At 47.5% G+C, this 26682-nt stretch overlaps 1 pseudogene; it reads right to left on the bottom strand.

Moving 5' to 3' along the window:
* Positions 1–26682, bottom strand: LOC135533850 (patatin-like phospholipase domain-containing protein 2; annotated as a pseudogene).

The raw sequence follows: 26682 nt of genomic DNA, 5'->3' as shown, positions 1-26682 counted from the left end.
CTAACAGTCATAGACAGAGCAGACTCCAAGGGAAGGGTATAGGGAAGCATCATAGCCGTCACCATCCTGACTGGCAGCAGGTTGCTTAGCGACTGGACCAGACTGTATCTCTCCTTGCAGGCTTCAACCAGAGCTACAGAGAGAGACAGAGAGAGAGAGAGTGACAGAGAGAGAGTGACAGGGAGAGAGTGACAGAGAGAACACATCATTGACTAAATACATTACCTAAATACATGAGTTACAGAGAGAGGATAGAGAACAATTCACTCACTGAAAACATTACCTTAATACATGAGAGTTACAGAAGAAGATTAGAGAACTACAGAGACAAGAAGAGAGAGCTACAGAGGGAGATACAGAGAGAAGAAGAGAGAGTGACAGAGAGAGATACTGAGAGAAGAAGAGAGAGTGACAGGGGGAGATACTGAGAGAAGAAGAGAGAGTGACAAGGGGAGATACTGCTAGAAGAAGAGAGAGTGACAGAGGGAGATACTGAGAGAATAAGAGAGAGTGACAGAGGGAGATACTGAGAGAATAAGAGAGAGTGACAGGGGGAGATACTGAGAGAAGAAGAGAGAGCGACAGAGGGAGATACAGTGGGAGGCATGGGGAACAATACATAGCTTTTATTTAGCAGGTGCTGTTCTTTACTCTGCCTACAGAGAGCAGCAGAGAGAAGAGAGACACTCCCTCACTCAAACATTTCCTGAATACAGGGCAGAACACACTGTACCAAAGGTCAGCAGCACTACACACTGGATCCGTTGGAGCTACATGGGGATATAGTTGTTCAGCACAAGGCCTTTCTACTTAAACATTGCTGTCTCACTACAGAAACAGGATATAGACTAGTGTCCTGTCCAGGGAGTGTCCTGGTACATCAAGCTGTCTCTCTACAGAAACAGGAGATAGACTAGTGTCCTGTCCATCAAGCTGTCTCTCTACAGAACCAGGAGATAGACTAGTGTCCTGTCCATCAAGCTGTCTCTCTACAGAAACAGGAGATAGACTAGTGTCCTGTCCATCAAGCTGTCTCTCTACAGAAACAGGAGATAGACTAGTGTCCTGTCCATCAAGCTGTCTCTCTACAGAACCAGGAGATAGACTAGTGTCCTGTCCATCAAGCTGTCTCTCTACAGAAACAGGAGATAGACTAGTGTCCTGTCCATCAAGCTGTCTCTCTACAGAAACAGGAGATAGACTAGTGTCCTAGTACATCAAGCTCTCACTACAGAAACAGGAGATAGACTAGTGTCCTGTCCAGGGGGTGTCCTGCACATCAAGCTGTCTCACTACAGAAACAGGAGATATACTAGTGTCCTGTCCAGGGAGTGGCCTGGTACATCAAGCTGTCTCACTACAGAACCAGGAGATAGACTAGTGTCCTGTCCAGGGGGTGTCCTGTACATCAAGCTGTCTCTCTACAGAAACAGGAGATAGACTAGTGTCCTGTCCAGGGGGTGTCCTGTACATCAAGCTGTCTCTCTACAGAACCAGGAGATAGACTAGTGTCCTGTCCAGGGGGTGTCCTGTACATCAAGCTGTCTCTCTACAGAACCAGGAGATAGACTAGTGTCCTGTCCAGGGGGTGTCCTGTACATCAAGCTGTCTCTCTACAGAACCAGGAGATAGACTAGTGTCCTGTCCAGGGGGTGTCCTAGTACATCAAGCTGCCTCTCTACAGAACCAGGAGATAGACTCCTGCCCTATGGGCCGTTCTGGCTCAGACAAGGCTTACTTACAAGGCCTTTCTCAAGTCCAGTCTTGTTGACATCTTTTCAACCAATTCTGCTCACTGGGATTAACTTGCTGTTCTTTAGTCTTACCTTTGTGTAGTCTGGGTGGCAGATGTTCAAGATGTGATCCTCAATGGTGGATTTGGATTGGGAGGGTTTACCACTACCCCATCCTCGCTGGGTCTGATCTCGTTCTCTACATGATGCTCCTCATGCTCTTCCTCATCATCATCATCCTCGTTCATGATGTCATCTTCGTCATCCTCACCGTCAGCTATCAGAGGTCTGTGGGGTCCTGGATGATTCAGTAGTCCTGAAACATCAACAAACAACACAGTTAAGAACCTGCAGTCTGTCTGGTTGGTCATCGGTCTGTCTGGTTGGTCATCGGTCTGTCTGGTTGGTCATCGGTCTGTATGGTTGGTCATCGGTCTGTCTGGTTGGTCATCGGTCTGTCTGGTTGGTCATCGGTCTGTCTGGTTGGTCATCGGTCTGTCTGGTTGGTCATCGGTCTGTCTGGTTGGTCATCGGTCTGTCTGGTTGGTCAGCAGTCTGTCTGGTTGGTCATCGGTCTCTCTGGTTGGTCATCGGTCTGTCTGGTTGGTCATCGGTCTGTCTGGTTGGTCGTGGGTCTGTCTGGTTGGTCATCGGTCTGTCTGGTTGGTCGTGGGTCTCTCTGGTTGGTCATCGGTCTGTCTGGTTGGTCATCGGTCTGTCTGGTTGGTCGTGGGTCTGTCTGGTTGGTCGTGGGTCTGTCTGGTTGGTCAGCAGTCTGTCTGGTTGGTCATCGGTCTCTCTGGTTGGTCATCGGTCTGTCTGGTTGGTCATCGGTCTGTCTGGTTGGTCGTGGGTCTGTCTGGTTGGTCATCGGTCTGTCTGGTTGGTCGTGGGTCTCTCTGGTTGGTCATCGGTCTGTCTGGTTGGTCATCGGTCTGTCTGGTTGGTCGTGGGTCTGTCTGGTTGGTCGTGGGTCTGTCTGGTTGGTTATCGGTCTGTCTGGTTGGTCATCGGTCTGTCTGGTTGGTCGTGGGTCTCTCTGGTTGGTCATCGGTCTCTCTGGTTGGTCATCGGTCTCTCTGGTTGGTCATCGGTCTGTCTGGTTGGTCATCGGTCTGTCTGGTTGGTCATCGGTCTGTCTGGTTGGTCATCGGTCTGTCTGGTTGGTCATCGGTCTGTCTGGTTGGTCATCGGTCTGTCTGGTTGGTCATCGGTCTGTCTGGTTGGTCATCGGTCTGTCTGGTTGGTCATCGGTCTGTCTGGTTGGTCATCGGTCTGTCTGGTTGGTCATCGGTCTGTCTGGTTGGTCATCGGTCTGTCTGGTTGCTCAGCAGTCTGTCTGGTTGGTCATCGGTCTCTCTGGTTGGTCATCGGTCTGTCTGGTTGGTCATCGGTCTGTCTGGTTGGTCGTGGGTCTGTCTGGTTGGTCATCGGTCTGTCTGGTTGGTCGTGGGTCTCTCTGGTTGGTCATCGGTCTGTCTGGTTGGTCATCGGTCTGTCTGGTTGGTCGTGGGTCTGTCTGGTTGGTCGTGGGTCTGTCTGGTTGGTTATCGGTCTGTCTGGTTGGTCATCGGTCTGTCTGGTTGGACGTGGTCTCTCTGGTTGGTCATCGGTCTCTCTGGTTGGTCATCGGTCTCTCTGGTTGGTCATCGGTCTGTCTGGTTGGTCAGCAGTCTGTCTGGTTGGTCATCGGTCTGTCTGGTTGGTCTTCGGTCTGTCTGGTTGGTCGACAGTCTGTCTGGTTGGTCATCGGTCTGTCTGGTTGGTCATCGGTCTGTCTGGTTGGTCATCGGTCTGTCTGGTTGGTCAGCAGTCTGTCTGGTTGGTTGTCGGTCTGTTTGGTTTATCATCAGTCTGTCTGGTTGGTCATCGGTCTGTCTGGTTGGTCATCGTTCTGTCTGGTTGGTCATCGGTCTCTCTGGTTGGTCATCGGTCTGTCTGGTTGGTCATCGGTCTGTCTGGTTGGTCATCGGTCTATCTGGTTGGTCATCGGTCTGTCTGGTTGGTCATCGGTCTGTCTGGTTGGTCATCGGTCTGTCTGGTTGGTCATCGGTCTGTCTGGTTGGTCATCGGTCTGTCTGGTTGGTCGTGGGTCTGTCTGGTTGGTCATCGGTCTGTCTGGTTGGTCGTGGGTCTCTCTGGTTGGTCATCGGTCTGTCTGGTTGGTCATCGGTCTGTCTGGTTGGTCGTGGGTCTGTCTGGTTGGTCGTGGGTCTGTCTGGTTGGTTATCGGTCTGTCTGGTTGGTCATCGGTCTGTCTGGTTGGTCGTGGGTCTCTCTGGTTGGTCATCGGTCTCTCTGGTTGGTCATCGGTCTCTCTGGTTGGTCATCGGTCTGTCTGGTTGGTCAGCAGTCTGTCTGGTTGGTCATCGGTCTGTCTGGTTGGTCTTCGGTCTGTCTGGTTGGTCGACAGTCTGTCTGGTTGGTCATCGGTCTGTCTGGTTGGTCATCGGTCTGTCTGGTTGGTCATCGGTCTGTCTGGTTGGTCAGCAGTCTGTCTGGTTGGTTGTCGGTCTGTTTGGTTTATCATCAGTCTGTCTGGTTGGTCATCGGTCTGTCTGGTTGGTCATCGTTCTGTCTGGTTGGTCATCGGTCTCTCTGGTTGGTCATCGGTCTGTCTGGTTGGTCATCGGTCTGTCTGGTTGGTCATCGGTCTATCTGGTTGGTCATCGGTCTGTCTGGTTGGTCATCGGTCTGTCTGGTTGGTCATCGGTCTGTCTGGTTGGTCATCGGTCTGTCTGGTTGGTCATCGGTCTGTCTGGTTGGTCATCGGTCTGTCTGGTTGGTCGTGGGTCTCTCTGGTTGGTCATCGGTCTGTCTGGTTGGTCGTGGGTCTGTCTGGTTGGTCATCGTTCTGTCTGGTTGGTCATCGTTCTGTCTGGTTGGTCGTGGGTCTCTCTGGTTGGTCATCGTTCTGTCTGGTTGGTCATCGGTCTGTCTGGTTGGTCAGCAGTCTCTCTGGTTGGTCATCGGTCTGTCTGGTTGGTCGTGGGTCTCTCTGGTTGGTCATCGGTCTGTCTGGTTGGTCATCGGTCTGTCTGGTTGGTCATCGGTCTGTCTGGTTGGTCGTGGGTCTGTCTGGTTGGTCGTGGGTCTGTCTGGTTGGTCATCGGTCTGTCTGGTTGGTCATCGGTCTGTCTGGTTGGTCATCGGTCTCTCTGGTTGGTCATCGGTCTCTCTGGTTGGTCATCGGTCTCTCTGGATGGTCATCGGTCTGTCTGGTTGGTCATCGGTCTGTCTGGTTGGTCATCGGTCTGTCTGGTTGGTCAACAGTCTGTCTGGTTGGTCATCGGTCTGTCTGGTTGGTCATCGGTCTGTCTGGTTGGTCATCGGTCTGTCTGGTTGGTCATCGGTCTGTCTGGTTGGTCGTGGGTCTCTCTGGTTGGTCATCGGTCTGTCTGGTTGGTCGTGGGTCTGTCTGGTTGGTCATCGTTCTGTCTGGTTGGTCGTGGGTCTCTCTGGTTGGTCATCGTTCTGTCTGGTTGGTCATCGGTCTGTCTGGTTGGTCAGCAGTCTCTCTGGTTGGTCATCGGTCTGTCTGGTTGGTCATCGTTCTGTCTGGTTGGTCGTGGGTCTCTCTGGTTGGTCATCGGTCTGTCTGGTTGGTCATCGTTCTGTCTGGTTGGTTGTGGTTCTGTCTGGTTGGTCATCGTTCTGTCTGGTTGGTCGTGGGTCTCTCTGGTTGGTCATCAGTCTCTCTGGTTGGTCGTGGGTCTCTCTGGTTGGTCATCGGTCTGTCTGGTTGGTCATCGGTCTGTCTGGTTGGTCATCGTTCTGTCTGGTTGGTCGTGGGTCTGTCTGGTTGGTCATCGTTCTGTCTGGTTGGTCGTGGGTCTCTCTGGTTGGTCATCGGTCTGTCTGGTTGGTCATCGGTCTGTCTGGTTGGTCATCAGTCTGTCTGGTTGGTCATCGGTCTGTCTGGTTGGTCATCGTTCTGTCTGGTTGGTCGTGGGTCTGTCTGGTTGGTCGTGGGTCTCTCTGGTTGGTCATTGGTCTGTCTGGTTGGTCATCGGTCTGTCTGGTTGGTCATCGTTCTGTCTGGTTGGTCGTGGGTCTGTCTGGTTGGTCATCAGTCTGTCTGGTTGGTCATCGGTCTGTCTGGTTGGTCAGCAGTCTGTCTGGTTGGTCATCGGTCTGTCTGGTTGGTCATCGGTCTGTCTTGTTGGTCATCGTTCTGTCTGGTTGGTCGTGGGTCTGTCTGGTTGGTCATCGTTCTGTCTGGTTGGTCGTGGGTCTGTCTGGTTGGTCGTGGGTCTCTCTGGTTGGTCATCAGTCTGTCTGGTTGGTCATCGGTCTGTCTGGTTGGTCAGCAGTCTGTCTGGTTGGTCGTGGGTCTCTCTGGTTGGTCATCGGTCTGTCTGGTTGGTCATCGGTCTGTCTGGTTGGTCAGCAGTCTGTCTGGTTGGTCATCGGTCTGTCTGGTTGGTCATCGGTCTGTCTGGTTGGTCATCGTTCTATCTGGTTGGTCGTGGGTCTGGCTGGTTGGTCGTGGGTCTGTCTGGTTGGTCGTGGGTCTCTCTGGTTGGTCATCAGTCTGTCTGGTTGGTCATCGGTCTGTCTGGTTGGTCATCGGTCTCTCTGGTTGGTCATCGTTCTGTCTGGTTGGTCGTGGGTCTGTCTGGTTGGTCGTGGGTCTGTCTGGTTGGTCGTGGGTCTCTCTGGTTGGTCATCAGTCTGTCTGGTTGGTCATCGGTCTGTCTGGTTGGTCATCGGTCTCTCTGGTTGGTCATCGGTCTGTCTGGTTGGTCATCGTTCTGTCTGGTTGTTCGTGGGTCTGTCTGGTTGGTCGTGGGTCTCTCTGGTTGGTCATCGGTCTGTCTGGTTGGTCATCGGTCTGTCTGGTTGGTCATCGGTCTGTCTGGTTGGTCGTGGGTCTGTCTGGTTGGTCGTGGGTCTGTCTGGTTGGTCATCGGTCTGTCTGGTTGGTCATCGGTCTGTCTGGTTGGTCATCGGTCTCTCTGGTTGGTCATCGGTCTCTCTGGTTGGTCATCGGTCTCTCTGGATGGTCATCGGTCTGTCTGGTTGGTCATCGGTCTGTCTGGTTGGTCATCGGTCTGTCTGGTTGGTCAACAGTCTGTCTGGTTGGTCATCGGTCTGTCTGGTTGGTCATCGGTCTGTCTGGTTGGTCAGCAGTCTGTCTGGTTGGTCATTGGTCTGTCTGGTTGGTCATCGGTCTGTCTGGTTGGTCAGCAGTCTGTCTGGTTGGTCATCGGTCTGTCTGGTTGGTCATCGTTCTGTCTGGTAGGTCATCGGTCTCTCTGGTTGGTCATCGGTCTCTCTGGTTGGTCATCGGTCTGTCTGGTTGGTCATCGGTCTGTCTGGTTGGTCATCGGTCTGTCTGGTTGGTCATCGGTCTGTCTGGTTGGTCATCGGTCTGTCTGGTTGGTCATCGGTCTGTCTGGTTGGTCATCGGTCTGTCTGGTTGGTCATCGGTCTGTCTGGTTGGTCGTGGGTCTCTCTGGTTGGTCATCGGTCTGTCTGGTTGGTCGTGGGTCTGTCTGGTTGGTCATCGTTCTGTCTGGTTGGTCGTGGGTCTCTCTGGTTGGTCATCGTTCTGTCTGGTTGGTCATCGGTCTGTCTGGTTGGTCAGCAGTCTCTCTGGTTGGTCATCGGTCTGTCTGGTTGGTCATCGTTCTGTCTGGTTGGTCGTGGGTCTCTCTGGTTGGTCATCGGTCTGTCTGGTTGGTCATCGTTCTGTCTGGTTGGTTGTGGTTCTGTCTGGTTGGTCATCGTTCTGTCTGGTTGGTCGTGGGTCTCTCTGGTTGGTCATCAGTCTCTCTGGTTGGTCGTGGGTCTCTCTGGTTGGTCATCGGTCTGTCTGGTTGGTCATCGGTCTGTCTGGTTGGTCATCGTTCTGTCTGGTTGGTCGTGGGTCTGTCTGGTTGGTCATCGTTCTGTCTGGTTGGTCGTGGGTCTCTCTGGTTGGTCATCGGTCTGTCTGGTTGGTCATCGGTCTGTCTGGTTGGTCATCAGTCTGTCTGGTTGGTCATCGGTCTGTCTGGTTGGTCATCGTTCTGTCTGGTTGGTCGTGGGTCTGTCTGGTTGGTCGTGGGTCTCTCTGGTTGGTCATTGGTCTGTCTGGTTGGTCATCGGTCTGTCTGGTTGGTCATCGTTCTGTCTGGTTGGTCGTGGGTCTGTCTGGTTGGTCATCAGTCTGTCTGGTTGGTCATCGGTCTGTCTGGTTGGTCATCGTTCTGTCTGGTTGGTCGTGGGTCTGTCTGGTTGGTCATCAGTCTGTCTGGTTGGTCATCGGTCTGTCTGGTTGGTCAGCAGTCTGTCTGGTTGGTCATCGGTCTGTCTGGTTGGTCATCGGTCTGTCTTGTTGGTCATCGTTCTGTCTGGTTGGTCGTGGGTCTGTCTGGTTGGTCATCGTTCTGTCTGGTTGGTCGTGGGTCTGTCTGGTTGGTCGTGGGTCTCTCTGGTTGGTCATCAGTCTGTCTGGTTGGTCATCGGTCTGTCTGGTTGGTCAGCAGTCTGTCTGGTTGGTCGTGGGTCTCTCTGGTTGGTCATCGGTCTGTCTGGTTGGTCATCGGTCTGTCTGGTTGGTCAGCAGTCTGTCTGGTTGGTCATCGGTCTGTCTGGTTGGTCATCGGTCTGTCTGGTTGGTCATCGTTCTGTCTGGTTGGTCGTGGGTCTGGCTGGTTGGTCGTGGGTCTGTCTGGTTGGTCGTGGGTCTCTGGTTGGTCATCAGTCTGTCTGGTTGGTCATCGGTCTGTCTGGTTGGTCATCGGTCTCTCTGGTTGGTCATCGTTCTGTCTGGTTGGTCGTGGGTCTGTCTGGTTGGTCGTGGGTCTGTCTGGTTGGTCGTGGGTCTCTCTGGTTGGTCATCAGTCTGTCTGGTTGGTCATCGGTCTGTCTGGTTGGTCATCGGTCTCTCTGGTTGGTCATCGGTCTGTCTGGTTGGTCATCGTTCTGTCTGGTTGTTCGTGGGTCTGTCTGGTTGGTCGTGGGTCTCTCTGGTTGGTCATCGGTCTGTCTGGTTGGTCATCGGTCTGTCTGGTTGGTCATCGGTCTGTCTGGTTGGTCGTGGTCTGTCTGGTTGGTCGTGGGTCTGTCTGGTTGGTCATCGGTCTGTCTGGTTGGTCATCGGTCTGTCTGGTTGGTCATCGGTCTCTCTGGTTGGTCATCGGTCTCTCTGGTTGGTCATCGGTCTCTCTGGATGGTCATCGGTCTGTCTGGTTGGTCATCGGTCTGTCTGGTTGGTCATCGGTCTGTCTGGTTGGTCAACAGTCTGTCTGGTTGGTCATCGGTCTGTCTGGTTGGTCATCGGTCTGTCTGGTTGGTCAGCAGTCTGTCTGGTTGGTCATTGGTCTGTCTGGTTGGTCATCGGTCTGTCTGGTTGGTCAGCAGTCTGTCTGGTTGGTCATCGGGTCTGTCTGGTTGGTCATCGCTCTGTCTGGTAGGTCATCGGTCTCTCTGGTTGGTCATCGGTCTCTCTGGTTGGTCATCGGTCTGTCTGGTTGGTCATCGGTCTGTCTGGTTGGTCATCGGTCTGTCTGGTTGGTCATCGGTCTGTCTGGTTGGTCATCGGTCTGTCTGGTTGGTCATCGGTCTGTCTGGTTGGTCATCGGTCTGTCTGGTTGGTCATCGGTCTGTCTGGTTGGTCGTGGGTCTCTCTGGTTGGTCATCGGTCTGTCTGGTTGGTCGTGGGTCTGTCTGGTTGGTCATCGCTCTGTCTGGTTGGTCGTGGGTCTCTCTGGTTGGTCATCGCTCTGTCTGGTTGGTCATCGGTCTGTCTGGTTGGTCAGCAGTCTCTCTGGTTGGTCATCGGTCTGTCTGGTTGGTCATCGCTCTGTCTGGTTGGTCGTGGTCTCTCTGGTTGGTCATCGGTCTGTCTGGTTGGTCATCGTTCTGTCTGGTTGGTTGTGGTTCTGTCTGGTTGGTCATCGTTCTGTCTGGTTGGTCGGGTCTCTCTGGTTGGTCATCAGTCTCTCTGGTTGGTCGGGTCTCTCTGGTTGGTCATCGGCCTGTCTGGTTGGTCATCGGTCTGTCTGGTTGGTCATCGTTCTGTCTGGTTGGTCGTGGGTCTGTCTGGTTGGTCATCGTTCTGTCTGGTTGGTCGTGGTCTCTCTGGTTGGTCATCGGTCTGTCTGGTTGGTCATCGGTCTGTCTGGTTGGTCATCAGTCTGTCTGGTTGGTCATCGGTCTGTCTGGTTGGTCATCGTTCTGTCTGGTTGGTCGTGGGTCTGTCTGGTTGGTCGTGGTCTCTCTGGTTGGTCATTGGTCTGTCTGGTTGGTCATCGGTCTGTCTGGTTGGTCATCGCTCTGTCTGGTTGGTCGTGGGTCTGTCTGGTTGGTCATCAGTCTGTCTGGTTGGTCATCGGTCTGTCTGGTTGGTCAGCAGTCTGTCTGGTTGGTCATCGGTCTGTCTGGTTGGTCATCGGTCTGTCTGGTTGGTCATCGGTCTGTCTGGTTGGTCAGGTCTGTCTGGTTGGTCATCGGTCTGTCTGGTTGGTCATCGTCTGGTCGTGGTTGGTCATCGTCTGTCTGGTTGGTCGTCGGTCTGTCTGGTTGGTCAGCAGTCTGTCTGGTTGGTCGGGGTCTCTCTGGTTGGTCATCTGTCTGGTCATCGTCTGTCTGGTTGGTCAGGTCTGTCTGGTTGGTCATCGTCTGTCTGGTTGGTCATCGGTCTCTCTGGTTGGTCATCGTTCTGTCTGGTTGGTCGTGGGTCTGTCTGGTTGGTCGTGGGTCTGTCTGGTTGGTCATCGGTCTGTCTGGTTGGTCATCAGTCTGTCTGGTTGGTCATCGGTCTGTCTGGTTGGTCATCGGTCTCTCTGGTTGGTCATCGCTCTGTCTGGTTGGTCATCGGGTCTGTCTGGTTGGTCATCTGTCTGGTTGGTCATCGGTCTCTCTGGTTGGTCATCAGTCTGTCTGGTTGGTCATCGGTCTGTCTGGTTGGTCATCGGTCTGTCTGGTTGGTCATCGGTCTGTCTGGTTGGTCATCGGTCTGTCTGGTTGGTCATCGGTCTGTCTGTCTGGTTGGTCATCAGTCTGTCTGGTTGGTCATCGGTCTGTCTGGTTGGTCATCGGGTTGGTCGTCTGGTTGGTCATCGGTCTGTCTGGTTGGTCATCGGTCTGTCTGGTTGGTCATCGGTCTGTCTGGTTGGTCATCGGTCTCTCTGGTTGGTCATCGGTCTGTCTGGTTGGTCATCGGTCTGTCTGGTTGGTCTGTCTGGTTGGTCAGTCTGGTCATGGTTGGTCTGTGGTCATCGTCTGTCTGGTTGGTCATCGGTCTGTCTGGTTGGTCATCGGTCTGTCTGGTTGGTCGTGGGTCTGTCTGGTGGGTCTGGTTGGTCATCGGTCTGTCTGGTTGGTCATCGTCTGGTCTGTCTGGTTGGTCATCGGTCTGTCTGGTTGGTCATCAGCAGTCTGTCTGGTTGGGTTGTCGGTCTGTTTGGATTATCATCAGTCTGTCTGGTTGGTCATCGGTCTGTCTGGTTGGTCATCGGTCTGTCTGGTTGGTCAGCAGTCTGTCTGGTTGGTTGTCGGTCTGTTTGGATTATCATCAGTCTGGTCTGTCTGGTTGGTCATCGGTCTGCCTGGTTGGTCATCAGTCTGTCTGGTTGGTGTAATATCACAGACAGACTGTAATGTATAGTAAACGCTCTATACTAAAGCATTAAATACAAAGCCTAAGAAAGGTCTCTTACCGGGCTCTTCTTCAGGAAGTGAAGGGCATCTTTATATCCCTGTTTACACATGGTCTTCATAACCTGACACAAAGAAACACAGACACAGCAAATATCCTCATTCAGAGAGTCTGTCTCCGTCGGACACCTTGTAAATAACAGTACGTAATGTCCTGTGTGGCTCGGGTTGGTAAGAATGTGTGGTGGTAGCAATGCCAAGCTCGTGGTTTCAATTCATGCACAGATCACACCACACATACTAAAACAAACACACAATGTACTGTCGCTTTGGATGAAAATGGCTGCTGAATGGCATATATTATCATATTATTACATTATGTAAATTAGCATATTATTACATTATGTAAATATGAGAGACTGTGAAGGAGTTAATGGGGAGATTGGAGGAGAGAGAAATGAGGGAGTTGCTGTGTTGGTGTTTTAAGCATGGAATTCAATTCGACAGAGCGTGTCAGGGACTTGATGGCACCTGGGTCAGCGCTCCAACACTGTCCTGAGGTGCGTGTTAGTCGGCTGGTGAAGTTGGTGCCAGCCTCACGCACCAGGCCTCCTGTGCACCTCCCGAGCCTTGCACGTCCTGTGCCAGCCCTGCTCTTAAGATCTCCAGTACGCCTTCACGGTCTAGCCCATCCTGTGCCACCTCCACACACCAGCCCCTCCGATGGCAGCTCCTCGCACCAGGCTTCCTGTGCGTGTCCTCGGCCCAGTACCACCAGTGCCAGCACCACGCATCAGGCCTACAGTGCGCCGCCTCCCAGCGCTGCCCGAGCCTTCCTCCTCTCCTGCGCTGCTGAGTCTCCCGCCTGTTTAGCGCTACCAGAGCCTTCCTCCTCTACAGCGCTGCTGGAGTCTCCTGCCTGTTCAGCGCAGCCAGAGCTGCCAGCCTGCATGGAGCAGCCAGAGCTGCCAGTCTGCATGGAGCAGCCAGAGCTGCCAGTCTGCATGGAGCAGCCAGAGCTGCCAGTCTGCATGGAGCAGCCAGAGCTGCCGGTCATGGAGCAGCCAGAGCTGTCGGTCTGCATGGAGCAGCTAGAGTTGCCAGTCTGCAAGGACCTGCCAGTCTGCAAGTCTACAGCTGCCAGTCTGCAAGGAGCTGCCAGTCTGTGAGCTGCCAGTCTGGTAAGGAGCTGCCAGAGCTGGCAGTCAGCATGGAGCAGCCAGCCGCCAGTCAGCATGGAGCAGCCAGATCCGCCAGTCTGCCAGGATCCGCCAGTCAGCCAGACTCTTCCAGATCCGCCAGTCAGCCAGACTCTTCCAGATCCGCCAGTCAGCCAGACTATTCCAGATCTGCCAGTCAGCCAGGATCCGCCAGTCAGCCAGACTCTTCCAGATCTGCCAGTCAGCCAGACTCTTCCAGGTCTGCCAGTCAGCCAGACTCTTCCAGATCTGCCAGTCAGCCAGACTCTTCCAGATCCGCCAGTCATCCAGACTCTTCCAGATCCCCCAGTCAGCCAGGATCTGCCAGAACCGCCAGCCAGCCAGGATCTGCCGGATCCAACTACCTGCCTGAGCTTCCTCTCAGTGCTGAGCTTCCTCTCAGTGCTGGGCTTCCTCTCAGTGCCGAGCTTCCCCTCAGTCCCGAGCTTCCTCAGTCCCGAGCTTCCCCTCAGTCCCGAGCTACCCTCAGTCCCGAGCTACCCCCTCAGTCCCGAGCTGCCCCTCAGTCCCGAGCTGCCCTCAGTCCAGTGGGGTTCTGGGTGAGGACTACTAGGCCATGGTCGGCGGCGAGGGTGGACTATCCAGGACGCGAGGAGGAGGGACTAAGACATTGATAGAGTGGGTCCACGCCCGTGCCGGAGCCGCCACCGTGGACAGACGCCCACCCGGACCCTCCCCTATTGTTTTGATGTGCGTCCGGGAGTCCGCACCTTAGGTGGGGAGGGGTTCTGTCACGCCCTGGTCGAAGTATATTGTGTTTGTCTTCATTTATTTGGTCAGGCCAGGGTGTGACATGGGTTTATTGTGGTGTGTTTTGTCTTGGGGTTTTGTTAGGTATTGGGTGTGTGGCTTAGTAGGGGTATCTAGCATAGTCTATGGCTGTCTGGAGTGGTTCTCTATCAGAGGCAGGTGTTTATCGTTGTCTCTGATTGGGAACCATATATAGGCAGCCATATTCTTTGAGTATTTCGTGGGTGATTGTTCCTGTCTCTGTGTTTGTTGTCACCAGATAGGCTGTGTAGGTTTTCAATGTTAGCTCATTGTTTTGTTAGTTATTTCATGTCTAGTTCCTTTTATTAAAGAACATGAATAACCACCACGCTGCATTTTGGTCCGCTTCTCCTTCACCAGACGAAAACCGTAACAATATTATTATTATTAGTAGTATTACATTATGTAAATTAGCATATTGTCTTATTACTATTACATTATGTAAATACATATATTATCATATCATTAGTACATTATGTGAATACATATATTATGTGTCTGTCTGTGTGTGTGTGTGTGTGTACCTGTGGCTCAGGGGTGTTGTGGAATAATCAGGATTGGTTGGTAACATCGGTAAGATGTTTTAGTCTTCATCATATGTTTGTAAGTTACTTCTTATCAGAATGTCATTGTTGTATAATACTGTGGCGGGTTTGCAGTTATCTGTTCTCTGTCAGGACTAAGTTACTTGGGCCGGAGAGAGGGGGAGAGGTCAAGCGTGGATCTCTTGGCTCCACAATGTCTGTGTGCCTGTCAATGTGTCTCTGTGATCTTGTCAAGTTTGGGAGGATTTGATATATGCTATATTCATTTATAGACACTGAATTGATCTGAGAGTCACAGGGTTGTGATGGAGCTCATATAATTAAAGATGGACTTTATGATAACTCTGACTTGTGTGGTTTGCTCTCATGATTTGGTAAATACAGGAAATTTCCTCGACAGGGGAAACAGAGATCTGGACACTCTGTGGAGGTCTGTCTGTGTGTGTGTGTGTGTGTGTGTGTGTGTGTGTGTGTGTGTGTGTGTGTGTGTGTGTGTGTGTGTGTGTGTGTACCTGTGGCTCAGGAGGAAACAGAGCTCTGGACACTCTGTAGAGGTTGGTGAGTGTAAACTGGATGGAGGTGTTGGTGAATCTGTAGTTCATGCATGTTGGTGGATCGGTCTCTAGGGCAGATGTCACTCTCTCCAGAGAATGGAGACACAGTGATGGTGTTCTTCAGCTCATACTGAGGCAGATTGTCACTGATACCACCATCCACGTAACGCTGGAGGGAGGGAGGGAGGGAGGGAGGGAGAGTCAGGCAAAGAGATACTAAACTAAAGTAGAAACCATTTTGAGTCAGTTAAAACGTTGCTACATGGAGGGACACTCTGCAATTCCAGTGGGTCAGAGGTTTACATACACTAAGTTGACTGTGCCTTTAAACAGCACAGACAATTCCAGAAAATGATGTCATGGCTTTAGAAGCTTCTTATAGGCTAATTGACATCATTTGAGTCAATTGGAGGTGTACCTGTGGATGTATTTCAAGGCCTACCTTCAAACTCAGTGCCTCTTTGCTTGACATCATGGGAAACTCAAAAGAAATCAGCCAAGAACTCAGGAAAATAATTGTAGACCTCCACAAGTCTGGTTCATCTTTGGGAGCAATTTCCAAATGCCTGAAGGTACCACGTTCATCTGTACAAACAATAGTACGCAAGTATAAACACCATGGGACCATGCAGCCGTCATACCGCTCAGGAAGGAGACGAGTTCTGTACTTTGGTGCGAAAAGTGCAAATAATCCCAGAACATCAGCAAAGGACCCTGTGAAGATGCTGGAGGAAACAGGTACAAAAGTATCTATATCCACAGTAAAACGAGTCCTATATCACCATAACCTGAAAGGCCGCTCATCAAGGAAGAACAACAAAGAAGCCACTGCTCCAAAACCACCATAAAAAAGCCAGACTGGTTTGCAACTGCACATGGGGACAAAGATCGTAGTTTTTGGAGAAATGTCCTCTGCTCTGATGAAACCAAAATAGAACTGTTTGGCCATAATGACCATCGTTATGTTTGGAGGAAAAAGGGGAAGGCTTGCAAGCCAAAGAAAACCATCCCAACCATGAAGCATTGGGGTGGCAGCATCATGTTGTGGGGTGCTTTGCTGCAGGAGAGACTGGTGCCCTTCACAAAATAGATGGAAAAGGATGTGGATATATTGAAGCAACATCAAGACAGTTAGGAAGTTAAAGCTTGGTCGCAAATGGGTCTTCCAAATGGACAATGACCCCAAGCATACTTCCAAAGTTGTGGCAAAATGGCTTAAGGACAACAAAGTCAAGGTATTGGAGTGGCTATCACAAAACCCTGACCTCAACCCTATTGAAAATGTGGGCAGTGTGTGCGAACAAGGAGGAAGGAACAAAGGCTAACCGAAACGTTTGAACCAAGTTAAACAATTTAAAGGCAATGCTACCAAATACGAATTGAATGTATGTAGACTTCTGACCCTCTGGGAATGTGATGAAATAAATAAAAGCTGAAATAAATCCTTCCCTCTACTATTATTCTGTCATTTCACATTCTTGGGTGTATATGGTAAAAGTAACACCATACTAGAGTGTATAGGGTAACAACATACTAGAGTGTATATGGTAACAAAATACTAGAGTGTATATGGTAACAACATACTAGAGTGTATATGGTAAAAGTAACACCATACTAGAGTGTATATGGTAAAAGTAACACCATACTAGAGTGTATATGGTAACAATATACTAGAGTGTATATGGTAACACCATACTAGAGTGTATATGGTAACAACATACTAGAGTGTATATGGTAACAGTAACACCATACTAGAGTGTATATGGTAACAATATACTAGAGTGTATATGGTAACACCATACTAGAGTGTAGATGGTAACAACATACTAGAGTGTATATGGTAACACCATACTAGAGTGTATATGGTAAATAATATACTAGAGTAACAACATAGAGTTACTAGAGTGTATATGGTAAAAGTAACACCATACTAGAGTGTATATGGTAACAATATACTAGAGTGTATATGGTAACACCATACTAGAGTGTAGATGGTAACAACATACTAGAGTGTATATGGTAACAACATACTAGAGTGTATATGGTAACAGAGTAATGGTAACAACATACTAGAGTGTATATGGTATATGGTAACAACATACTAGAGTGTATATGGTAACAACATACTAGAGTGTATATGGTAACAACATACTAGAGTGTATATGGTAACAACATACTAGAGTGTATATGGACAAATAACAATATACTAGAGTGTATATGGTAACAATATACTAGGTAGAGTGTATATGGTAACAACATACTAGAGTGTATATGGTAACAACATACTAGAGTGTATATGGTAACAATATACATACTAGAGTGTATATGGTAACAACATACTAGAGTGTATATGGTAACAACATACTAGAGTGTATATGGTAACACCATATACTAGAGTGTATATGGTAACAACATACTAGAGTGTATATGGTAACAACATACTAGAGTGTATAATTGTAACACCATACGGAGTGTATATGGTAACAACATACTAGAGTGTATATGGTAACAACATACTAGAGTGTAGATGGTAACAACATACTAGAGTGTATATGGTAACAACATACTAGAGTGTATATGGTAACAACATACTAGAGTGTATATGGTAACAACATACTAGAGTGTATATGGTAACAACATACTAGAGTGTATATGGTAACAACATACTAGGTAGTGTATATGTAGATGGTAACAGTAACAACATACTAGAGTGTATATGGTAACAACATACTAGAGTGTATATGGTAACAGTAACATACTATATATAGTAACTATACTAGAGTGTATATGGTAACAACATACTAGAGTGTATATGGTAACAATATACTAGAGTGTATATGGTAACAACATACTAGAGTGTATATGGTAACAGTAACATACTAGAGTGTATATGGTAAAGTAACACCATACTTAGAGTGTATATGGTAAAATTAACACCATACTAGAGGTATATGGTAAAAGTAACAATACTATACTAGAGTGTATATGGTAACAACATACTAGAGTGTATATGGTAAAAACATACTAGAGTGTATATGGTAACAACATACTAGAGTAATGGTAACACTATACTAGTGTATATGGTAACAACATACTAGAGTGTATATGGTAACAACATACTAGAGTGTAGATGGTAACAACATACTAGAGTGTATATGGTAAAAGTAACATACTAGAGTGTATATGGTAACAACATACTAGAGTGTATATGGTAAAAGTAACACCATACTAGAGGTAAAATATACTAGAGTGTATATGGTAACAGTAACATATACTAGAGTGTATATGGTAACAGTAAAAGAGTGTATATGGAAACACCATACTAGAGTGTATATGGTAACAGTAACACCATACTAGAGTGTATATAGTAAAAACATACTAGAGTGTATATGGTAAAAGTAACACCATACTAGAGTGTATATGGTAACAGTAACAATATACTAGAGTGTATATGGTAACAATATACTAGAGTGTATATGGTAACAGTAACACCATACTAGAGTGTATATACTAGAGTGTAACAACATACTAGAGTGTATATGGTAACAACATACTAGAGTGTAGATGGTAACAACATACTAGGAGGTATATGTATATATGTATATGGTAACAGTAACAACATACTAGAGTGTATATGGTAACAGTAACTAGAGTGTATAGTAACAATATACTAGAGTGTATATGGTAACAGTAACAATATACTAGAGTGTATATGGTAACAACATACTAGAGTGTATATGGTAACAACATACTAGAGTGTATATAGTAACAATATACTAGTATATGGTAACAACATACTACCAGAGTGTATATGGTAACAACATACTAGAGTGTATATGGTAACAACATACTAGAGTGTATATGGTAACAGTAACACCATACTAGAGTGTATATGGTAACAACATACTAGAGTGTATATGGTAACAACATACTAGAGTGTATATGGTAACAACATACTAGAGTGTAGATGGTAACAACATACTAGAGTGTATATGGTATCAACATACTAGAGTGTATATGGTAACAGTAACACCATACTATAGTGTATATGGTAACAGTAACAACATACTAGAGTGTATATGGTAACAATATACTAGAGTGTATATGGTAACAACATACTAGAGTGTATATGGTAACAACATACTAGAGTGTAGATGGTAACAACATACTAGAGTGTATATGGTAACAACATACTAGAGTGTATATGGTAACAGTAACACCATACTAGAGTGTATATGGTAAAAGTAACACCATACTAGAGTGTATATGGTAACAGTAACAACATACTAGAGTGTATATGGTAACAACATACTAGAGTGTATATGGTAACAACATACTAGAGTGTATATGGTAACAACATACTAGGAGTGTATATGGTAACAACATACTAGAGTGTAGATGGTAACAACATACTAGAGTGTATATGGTAACAGTAACAACATACTAGAGTGTATATGGTAACAGTAGTAATGGTAACAATACTAGAGTGTATATGGTAACAGTAACAACATACTAGAGTGTATATGGTAACAACATACTAGAGTGTATATGGTAACACCATACTAGAGTGTATATGGTAACAACATACTAGAGTGTATATGGTAACAACATACTAGAGTGTATATGGTAACAACATACTAGAGTGTATATGGTAACACCATACTAGAGTGTATATGGTAACACCATACTAGAGTGTATATGGTAACAACATACTAGAGTGTATATGGTAACAACATACTAGAGTGTATATGGTAACAACATACTAGAGTGTAGATGGTAACAACATACTAGAGTGTATATGGTAACAGTAACAACATACTAGAGTGTATATGGTAACAGTAACAACATACTATAGTGTATATGGTAACAGTAACAACATACTAGAGTGTATATGGTAAAAGTGCTTGTGGGAGGCATGTGATGTGATGTCAATTGATAGTGTCTATAGTGACGTCCTCGCCAGCACGAGGCCAGCAGAGGACAACCTTGAGACCTCTGCCAACACACTCATCTGGCACTGTCACATTGGTGCTCAGGCCCGGAGTTGGGTTTCACACACGCACACGTATACACACACACACACACACACACCCACCCACCCACCCACCCACACACACACACACACACACACACACACACACACACACACACACACACACACACACACACACACACACACACACACACACACACACACACACACACACACACACACACACACACACACACACTAACACTTCCCAAAGGCCAAAGAGAAACACTGATGTCAAATGTAATATAATCCTGGTTAGAAAGTTAGCTAGAGTTCTGGCCAAAACATTACTGTGTGAGCTGTTGCCTTTATCACTTTAGTCTAAATTGACAATGATTGAGCTGTATAGTCAAAGCCAAATCACATGTCACGTCATTCAAGAGTCAGAACAGATGGAAAGAAACCTAACATTACAGAAATAGAGCAAGAGGCACCAAGAGAGAAAAGAGGGAGGGTAGAGGAGGAGAAGAGACAGACAGAGAGGGTAGAGGGAGGAGAAGAAAGACAGACAGGAGAGGATAGAGGAGGAGAAGAGACAGACAGGAGAGAGGGTAGAGGAGGGAGAAGAGACAGACAGGAGAGGGTAGAGGAGGAGAAGAGACAGACAGGAGAGGGTAGAGGAGGAGAAGAGACAGACAGGAGAGGGCAGGGTAGAGGAGGAGAAGAGACAGACAGGAGAGGGTAGAGGAGAAAGAGACAGACAGGAGAGGATAGAGGAGGAGAAGAGACAGACAGGAGAGGCAGTGTAGAGGAGGAGAAGACAGACAGGAGAGGGTAGAAGAGGAGAAGAGACAGACAGGAGAGGAAGAGGAGGAGAAGAGACAGACAGGAGAGGGAGGGTAGAGGAGGAGAAGACACAGACAGGGAGAGGGTAGAGGAGGAGAAGAGACAGACAGGAGAGGAGGGTAGAGGAGGAGAAGAGACAGACAGGAGAGAGGGTAGAGGGAGGAGAAGAGACAGACAGGAAGGGTTCAGCGAGAGCAGGAGGGTAGAGAACTGGCTCTCCTGAGCCAAGAAGAAGGACAACAACAATACAAGGAAACCATAGTCAGGGAACGGGATTAAAAGTCAATAGGCTGGACGAACTTTTGAGCTTGACCAATCACAGTGAGGAAAAGGGAGAGCTAACCAATAAGAGTCAAGGAGAGGGGAGAGCCAACAATTAATTTTGAAAACGATCACATCTGTTCTAAAACAGTCACGACTGACAACAGCTGGTCTTTCTTAAAACTCATGTTTTGCACCATACACGTGGTTTGTTTGGAAACAGAAAAGTATCTGTTTTGAAATGGTGCTCCGTATGTTTGTGTTGTGTAGAATCCACTTGATACATGATAAGAAGAGTTCCCACTATATGGCCAAGATTGAAAACCAGAATGGGATATAATTTTTTAGTTTTAACTTTATTTTACTTGGCAAGTCAGTTAAGAACAAATTCTTATTTTCAATGACAACCTAGGAACAGTGGGTTAACTGCCTGTTCAGGGGCAGAATGACAGATTTGTACCTTATCAGCTCGGATTTGAACTTGCAACCTTCGGTTACTAGTCCAACGCTCTGACCACTAGGCTACCCTGTCACCTCGTAAACATCAAAAAATAAAATACACTTTTCTGATCTTAATTTAAAGGTTAAAATGTCGGCATAAGGTTGCCGTGTGGTTAGGGTTAGGGTTTAAACATCAGATTCTAAGAAGAGAAATTGTAAAACTTCGGCCTTGCACATTGGCCAGATAGTGACAGCCAATAAGAAGGGAGTTGTACTTACCACCCTGCAGTGTAGGGGGATCAGTCCACAGTACACAGGAATGTAGGCACTACAGACACAGGCCTGGACCAGAACACAAACATGTTATTATGAGTCTAGGACCAGAACACAACATGTTATTATGAGTCTAGGACACAGACACACACACGCACACACACACACACACACACACACACACACACACACACACACACACACACACACACACACACACACACACACACACACACACACACACACACACACACACATTCTCATTTGTGTTGTGATGTTGTCTAACATTAGTAATGTGTGTGTGTGTGTGTACTTGTGGCACAATTTCATGGTCTTGTGTCAATGTCTCGATCGGTGACATCGTAATGGAACGTCTCAGTATTTAATGCCTACTGGTTCCAGTTCAGAAGATACTTTGGCTCTAGGTGAGTACTTGAGACACTCACGTGCATTAGGTCAATGAGTCAGTGGGAGTGTTGGTATCGATATCTGGGTTATATGGCTATAAGATGTTTAATGATCTGTGTCTGTCTCAATAACAGTCAGCCTATACCGACATTTCTCAGTATTTAATGCAAATCAGCTTCAATTCACAAGATCATGTTTACAGCAAGTCAATGTTTTAAAACTCTCACCTGCACTTAGCATCATGAATATGAGATGTTTCGTGTCAGTCTCAAAACAAGCTCTCTATTGGCCGCTTTCCCAAACAGAAGTTAAAGCTAGTCTGGACTAAAAAAAATCCCTTCCAATAGTAATCTCTCAGACAGACTGACAAAGAAGTTACCATAGTTACCATAGTTACCATAGTTACCATAGTTACCATAGAACTGTCCTGACTAGAGGCGGTCACAAAATTTCATCAGCCGGTGAAGCAAATAACTGGTCAGTGTTTGACCGTTAATTAACATAAACACATTTAGCATCTCCTGGAGTCCACAGACAGACATAGACTAAAAGCCACTTTAAAAAGTCTAATAAATCCATGTAATATAGCCTACACCTTCACAATAAACCCATTATTTATTTTAGACCGGTCTAAAGAAGCATGATAATAGAAAATGTTGTCTAACAGAACAGAATAACATACTCTGAGTTGTCTGTTTGCTAGGTCCTGATCTGGCTATGCCATACAGCTGTGGGCTACACCAGTTCATTTAGCAGACAAGATTTGCTTAGAATTCCATGGCATTATTTTAATATTATTTTATATTATGAAGAATACAATTGAACAAAGCTGAATAAAACGTTAATATCCAAACGATTTGAGGGATTGTGCAGCTGCGGCAATTCCTGTGTTGAAGCGGTTATGAAAGAAATAGGTACTGCTATATGGTTCATTTAGAGTTATTTATGTAACTTTAGTTGTTCTACAAACATGGGCCTGTATGTTTTGATGTTTAATACATTGTAAGGCACGATGAGACTCTGATGATAATCTGAAAAAAAGTCACTTGAAAGGCTTGAGCTCTGCTTTGTTTGTTTGCGGCTGTACACACTTCATCAGTCTCTCATTCACAATTTGACAAACCCTTGATAATGCCTCGAATATCATGGTGGAGTCCCCTTTGTGGCCGAATGCCCTCTAAAAAAAAAAAACATGCCTTTTGTGGCCTGGAGAGCTGCGCTGTGGCCTGGAGAGCTGCGTTGTGGCCTGGAGAGCTGCGCTGTGGCCTGGAGAGCTGCGTTGTGGCCTGGAGAGCTGCGTTGTGGCCTGGAGAGCTGCGCTGTGGCCTGGAGAGCTGCGTTGTGGCCTGGAGAGCTGCGTTGTGGCCTGGAGAGCTGCGCTGTGGCCTGGAGTTGCGTTATGGCCTGGAGAGCTGCGCTGTGGCCTGGAGAGCTGCGCGTGGCCTGGAGAGCTGCGCTGTGGCCTGGAGAGCTGCGTTGTGGCCTGGAGAGCTGCGCTGTGGCCTGGAGAGCTGCGTTGGCCGGGAGCTGCGCTGTGGCCTGGAGAGCTGCGTTGTGGCCTGGAGAGCTGCGCTGTGGCCTGGAGAGCTGCGTTGTGGCCTGGAGAGCTGCGCTGAGGCCTGAAGAGCTGCGCTGTGGCCTGGAGAGCTGCGCTATGGCCTGGAGAGCTGCGCTGTGGCCTGGAGAGCTGCGCTGTGGCCTGGAGAGCTGGGCTGTGGCCTGGAGAGCTGCGCTGTGGCCTGGAGAGCTGCGCTGTGGCCTGGAGAGCTGCGCTGTGGTCTGAGAAGCTGCGCTGTGGCCTGGAGAGCTGCTGGAGAGCTGCGCTGTGGCCTGGAGAGCTGCGCTGTGGCCTGGAGAGCTGTGCTGTGGCCTGGAGAGCTGCACTATGGCCTGGAGAGCTGCGCTGTGGCCTGGAGAGCTGCACTGTGGCCTGGAGAGCTGCGCTGTGGCCTGGAGAGCTGCGCTGTGGCCTGGAGAGCTGCGCTGTGGCCTGGAGAGCTGCGCTGTGGCCTGGAGAGCTGCACTGTGGCCTGGAGAGCTGCACTGTGGCCTGGAGAGCTGCACTGTGGCCTTCTCCATTTGAGTGTTTTGCAATCCGGCGTTTGTAACGCGGCTCTCCATCATGTGATTGGGTCTTTCTGACAGGCTACAACTGCGCGCGTCCCTATCCGATTCCTTAGCGCATATCGAAGATGTATTTTTCATCAGCCAACAAGATGAGTAAGTCCTAACGAACAGCCAAAGCACTAGTCTATGTCAATCTACTATCCCCCATTGGACAAAAGTCGACCTATTCTAGATTATTGTTCTTAAATGTAATAAGTTATTTGGCTACTTTAGTTGTGATACTAACCTTATTAAAACGTATAGGCCTGTGGGTTAGGCTTCATGAGGTGTGATACTAACCTTATTAAAACATATAGGCCTGTGGGTTAGGCTTCATGAGGTGTGATACTAACCTTATAGGACTATGGGTTAGGCTTCATGAGGTGTGATACTAACCTTATTAGAACATATAGGCCTTTTGTTTAGGCTTCATGAGGTGTGATACTATGATTTGAACAAGTAGCAACAAAAAAAGGCTTTGTTTCTTATGCTGGGCATCATTCACAGGTGATAATATATAATTCACAAATGATAATATATAATTCACAAGTGATAATATATCATTCACAAGTGATAATATATCATTCACAAGTGATAGGCTAATATTGTCACCCATCAGACTATTCTTGATTTAATCTTGTCTTTACATATGCTAAATAATATACAGTTTAAGCAAAATATATTTAAACTCATTTTTTTCACAATTCCTGACATGTAATCCTAGTAAAAATTCCCTGTTTTAGGTCAGTTAGGATTCATATAGATACTTTTGTACCTGTTTCCTCCAGCATCTTCACAAGGTCCTTTGCTGTTGTTCTGAGATTGTTATTGACCAAATACTTATTTTCCACCATAATTTGCAAATAAATTCATTAAAAGTCCTACAATGTGATTTTCTGGATTTTTTTTCTCATTTTGTCTGTCATAGTTGAAGTGTTCCTATGATGAAAATTACAGGCCTCTCTCATATTTTTAAGTGGGAAAACTTGCACAATTGGTGGCTGACTAAATAATTTTTTGCCCCACTGTACGTAGAGAATGGAGGACGCTTTCTCATTGTTCATTTTCATGCCAGCCAGGTAGGCTATATTCCTGTTGTAAAGAGAAGCAATGTGCTTCATATTAGTAATGTTGAGAAATAAATATAGAATATGTATCTGTTGGGATCCTCCTCTTTTTATTAGAGGCAATCACTCTGTTTTCTCGTGCAATTGCATAGCCTACAGAAATGTTGTGCAACATGAGCTCATGGGTTCTCATGAAATGTTTGATTAGATTTACGATTACATTTGCAGTGATGTCAGAGTGATTAGAGGGACAACAGAGTGCTGAGTACCAGGCAGTCAGCCAGTTTGGCAGGATACTAATGACCAGCAGCAGCATCAGAGCTTAAAGAAGCCTAATTAAAGTGACTAAACAGGTGAACGTGGAATTTGACTGCCTTCGTGATTCGTGACCGCCGGTGTGGCAGAAATACGGTCACCACAACAGCCCTCGTCATGATACAACGGGATATGTCAGATAACAAGCAGCATTAGTTCAGGTGCTTTGGAAAAATCCCGATTTTGCAACTGTTAGCTTCTTTAGATTTTTGGAAAGGGGGGGGCATTTAGACAAAGAGAGAGGGTGGAGCTCCCTTGTTCTGGTTCCAATCTCTTCTGGACCCAGAACTTAATCAACCATCTGACAGATTACGCAAAATGTTTGTTCTGGGTTAACCTGAGATTATTTCAATAGGATAGAATCTCCGTGGAGAACGTTTGTTTTTTAGTCCAGGATCAGGCTTAATCTGTGTCTGGGAAACCAGTCCTATGTGTCTCAATGGTAATTTATTCCAATCAGAACATGTTTTGAGACCCTCACCTGCACCAGCTCCTCCTTGCTGTTGAAGTGGGACACCAAGACATTCTCTCCGTCGGTCACCCTGGTCAGTGATATGCCCAGCCTCCCTGTGGCTCTGTGGTGGGAATCGGGTGGCAGGGTTTTATACAGCATGTTACGCATGATCTTGACCAGGTTGAAAGATGGATGCATAGGACCCAGGAAACGCTTCCGGGCATCCTTAGCCACATCAATGATGTTGGCGCCTGCCTCACCTGATGAGGAATCAAGAAGATGACAGAATACTGTTATTATACAGTATGTCACAGATCATTAGACCTGCGAGTGTATGGTAACGGTATGACGTGACGTCATAACGGGCGTTTCTATTGTTGGCAACTGGAAAAACATGAATGCGTATCATTTTCACAAGGTTGCCATCAAGCAGAACAGGGTGGGTAACAGTAGACAATCAACATGCAAAGACAGCGCGGACAGCAAAAAAAAAGCACGAAACTGACACACAGTCAAATTATTATGTAATAATTAGAGTAAAGTTCAGCACTGCCTACCTAAACACGCTCCGGTGACCAGCGCAGATGCGGTGAGCGCCCCTGCCGATGCCCCATATATGTGGCGGGCGTTGTGGACTAGAAAAGGACACTGTTCCAGTAGACAACTCGCTACACCAATATGATAGATCCCCAAGAAACCACAACCTGCAAAGGAAATGTTCCACGTAGAATCTAGAGGAAACATAGCTAGCCACTATCTGAGAGACAGTCGACTGAAAGACAGAAAGCTCTGCAACTAGTTATCTAAAGTGCTGGTAATACCACAGTCTTTGAATGTTCACAATGTGTGTAAAATTTCAGCTATTGGTGGTTGCTGTCCCCTTGTCGTTCCCTGAGCGATCTGTCTGTTTTCATATAGTTCAACACTTGACTGACTGTCAACAAGTTGATTGTCTTTCTGTTCTTGAAGACATCTTCAACATTCCCTTCCTCACACGTTTATTCTTTTTGTAAGACAATTGCCTGTTGTTCGATAGTAACGTATTTGTCCAAAAAACAATCACTTTATCCAGGTGAAAACTGTTCAACATCTGTCATTGAAAGCTGTGTCCCCTCTCTGGCACTTTCG

The sequence above is a fragment of the Oncorhynchus masou genome, unplaced genomic scaffold (genome assembly GCF_036934945.1).
Source record: "Oncorhynchus masou masou isolate Uvic2021 unplaced genomic scaffold, UVic_Omas_1.1 unplaced_scaffold_2723, whole genome shotgun sequence".
In the NCBI taxonomy this organism is placed as follows: domain Eukaryota; kingdom Metazoa; phylum Chordata; class Actinopteri; order Salmoniformes; family Salmonidae; genus Oncorhynchus; species Oncorhynchus masou.
The sequence above is the reverse complement of the archived record's forward strand: the minus strand, read 5'-3'. Positions and strand labels throughout refer to the sequence as shown.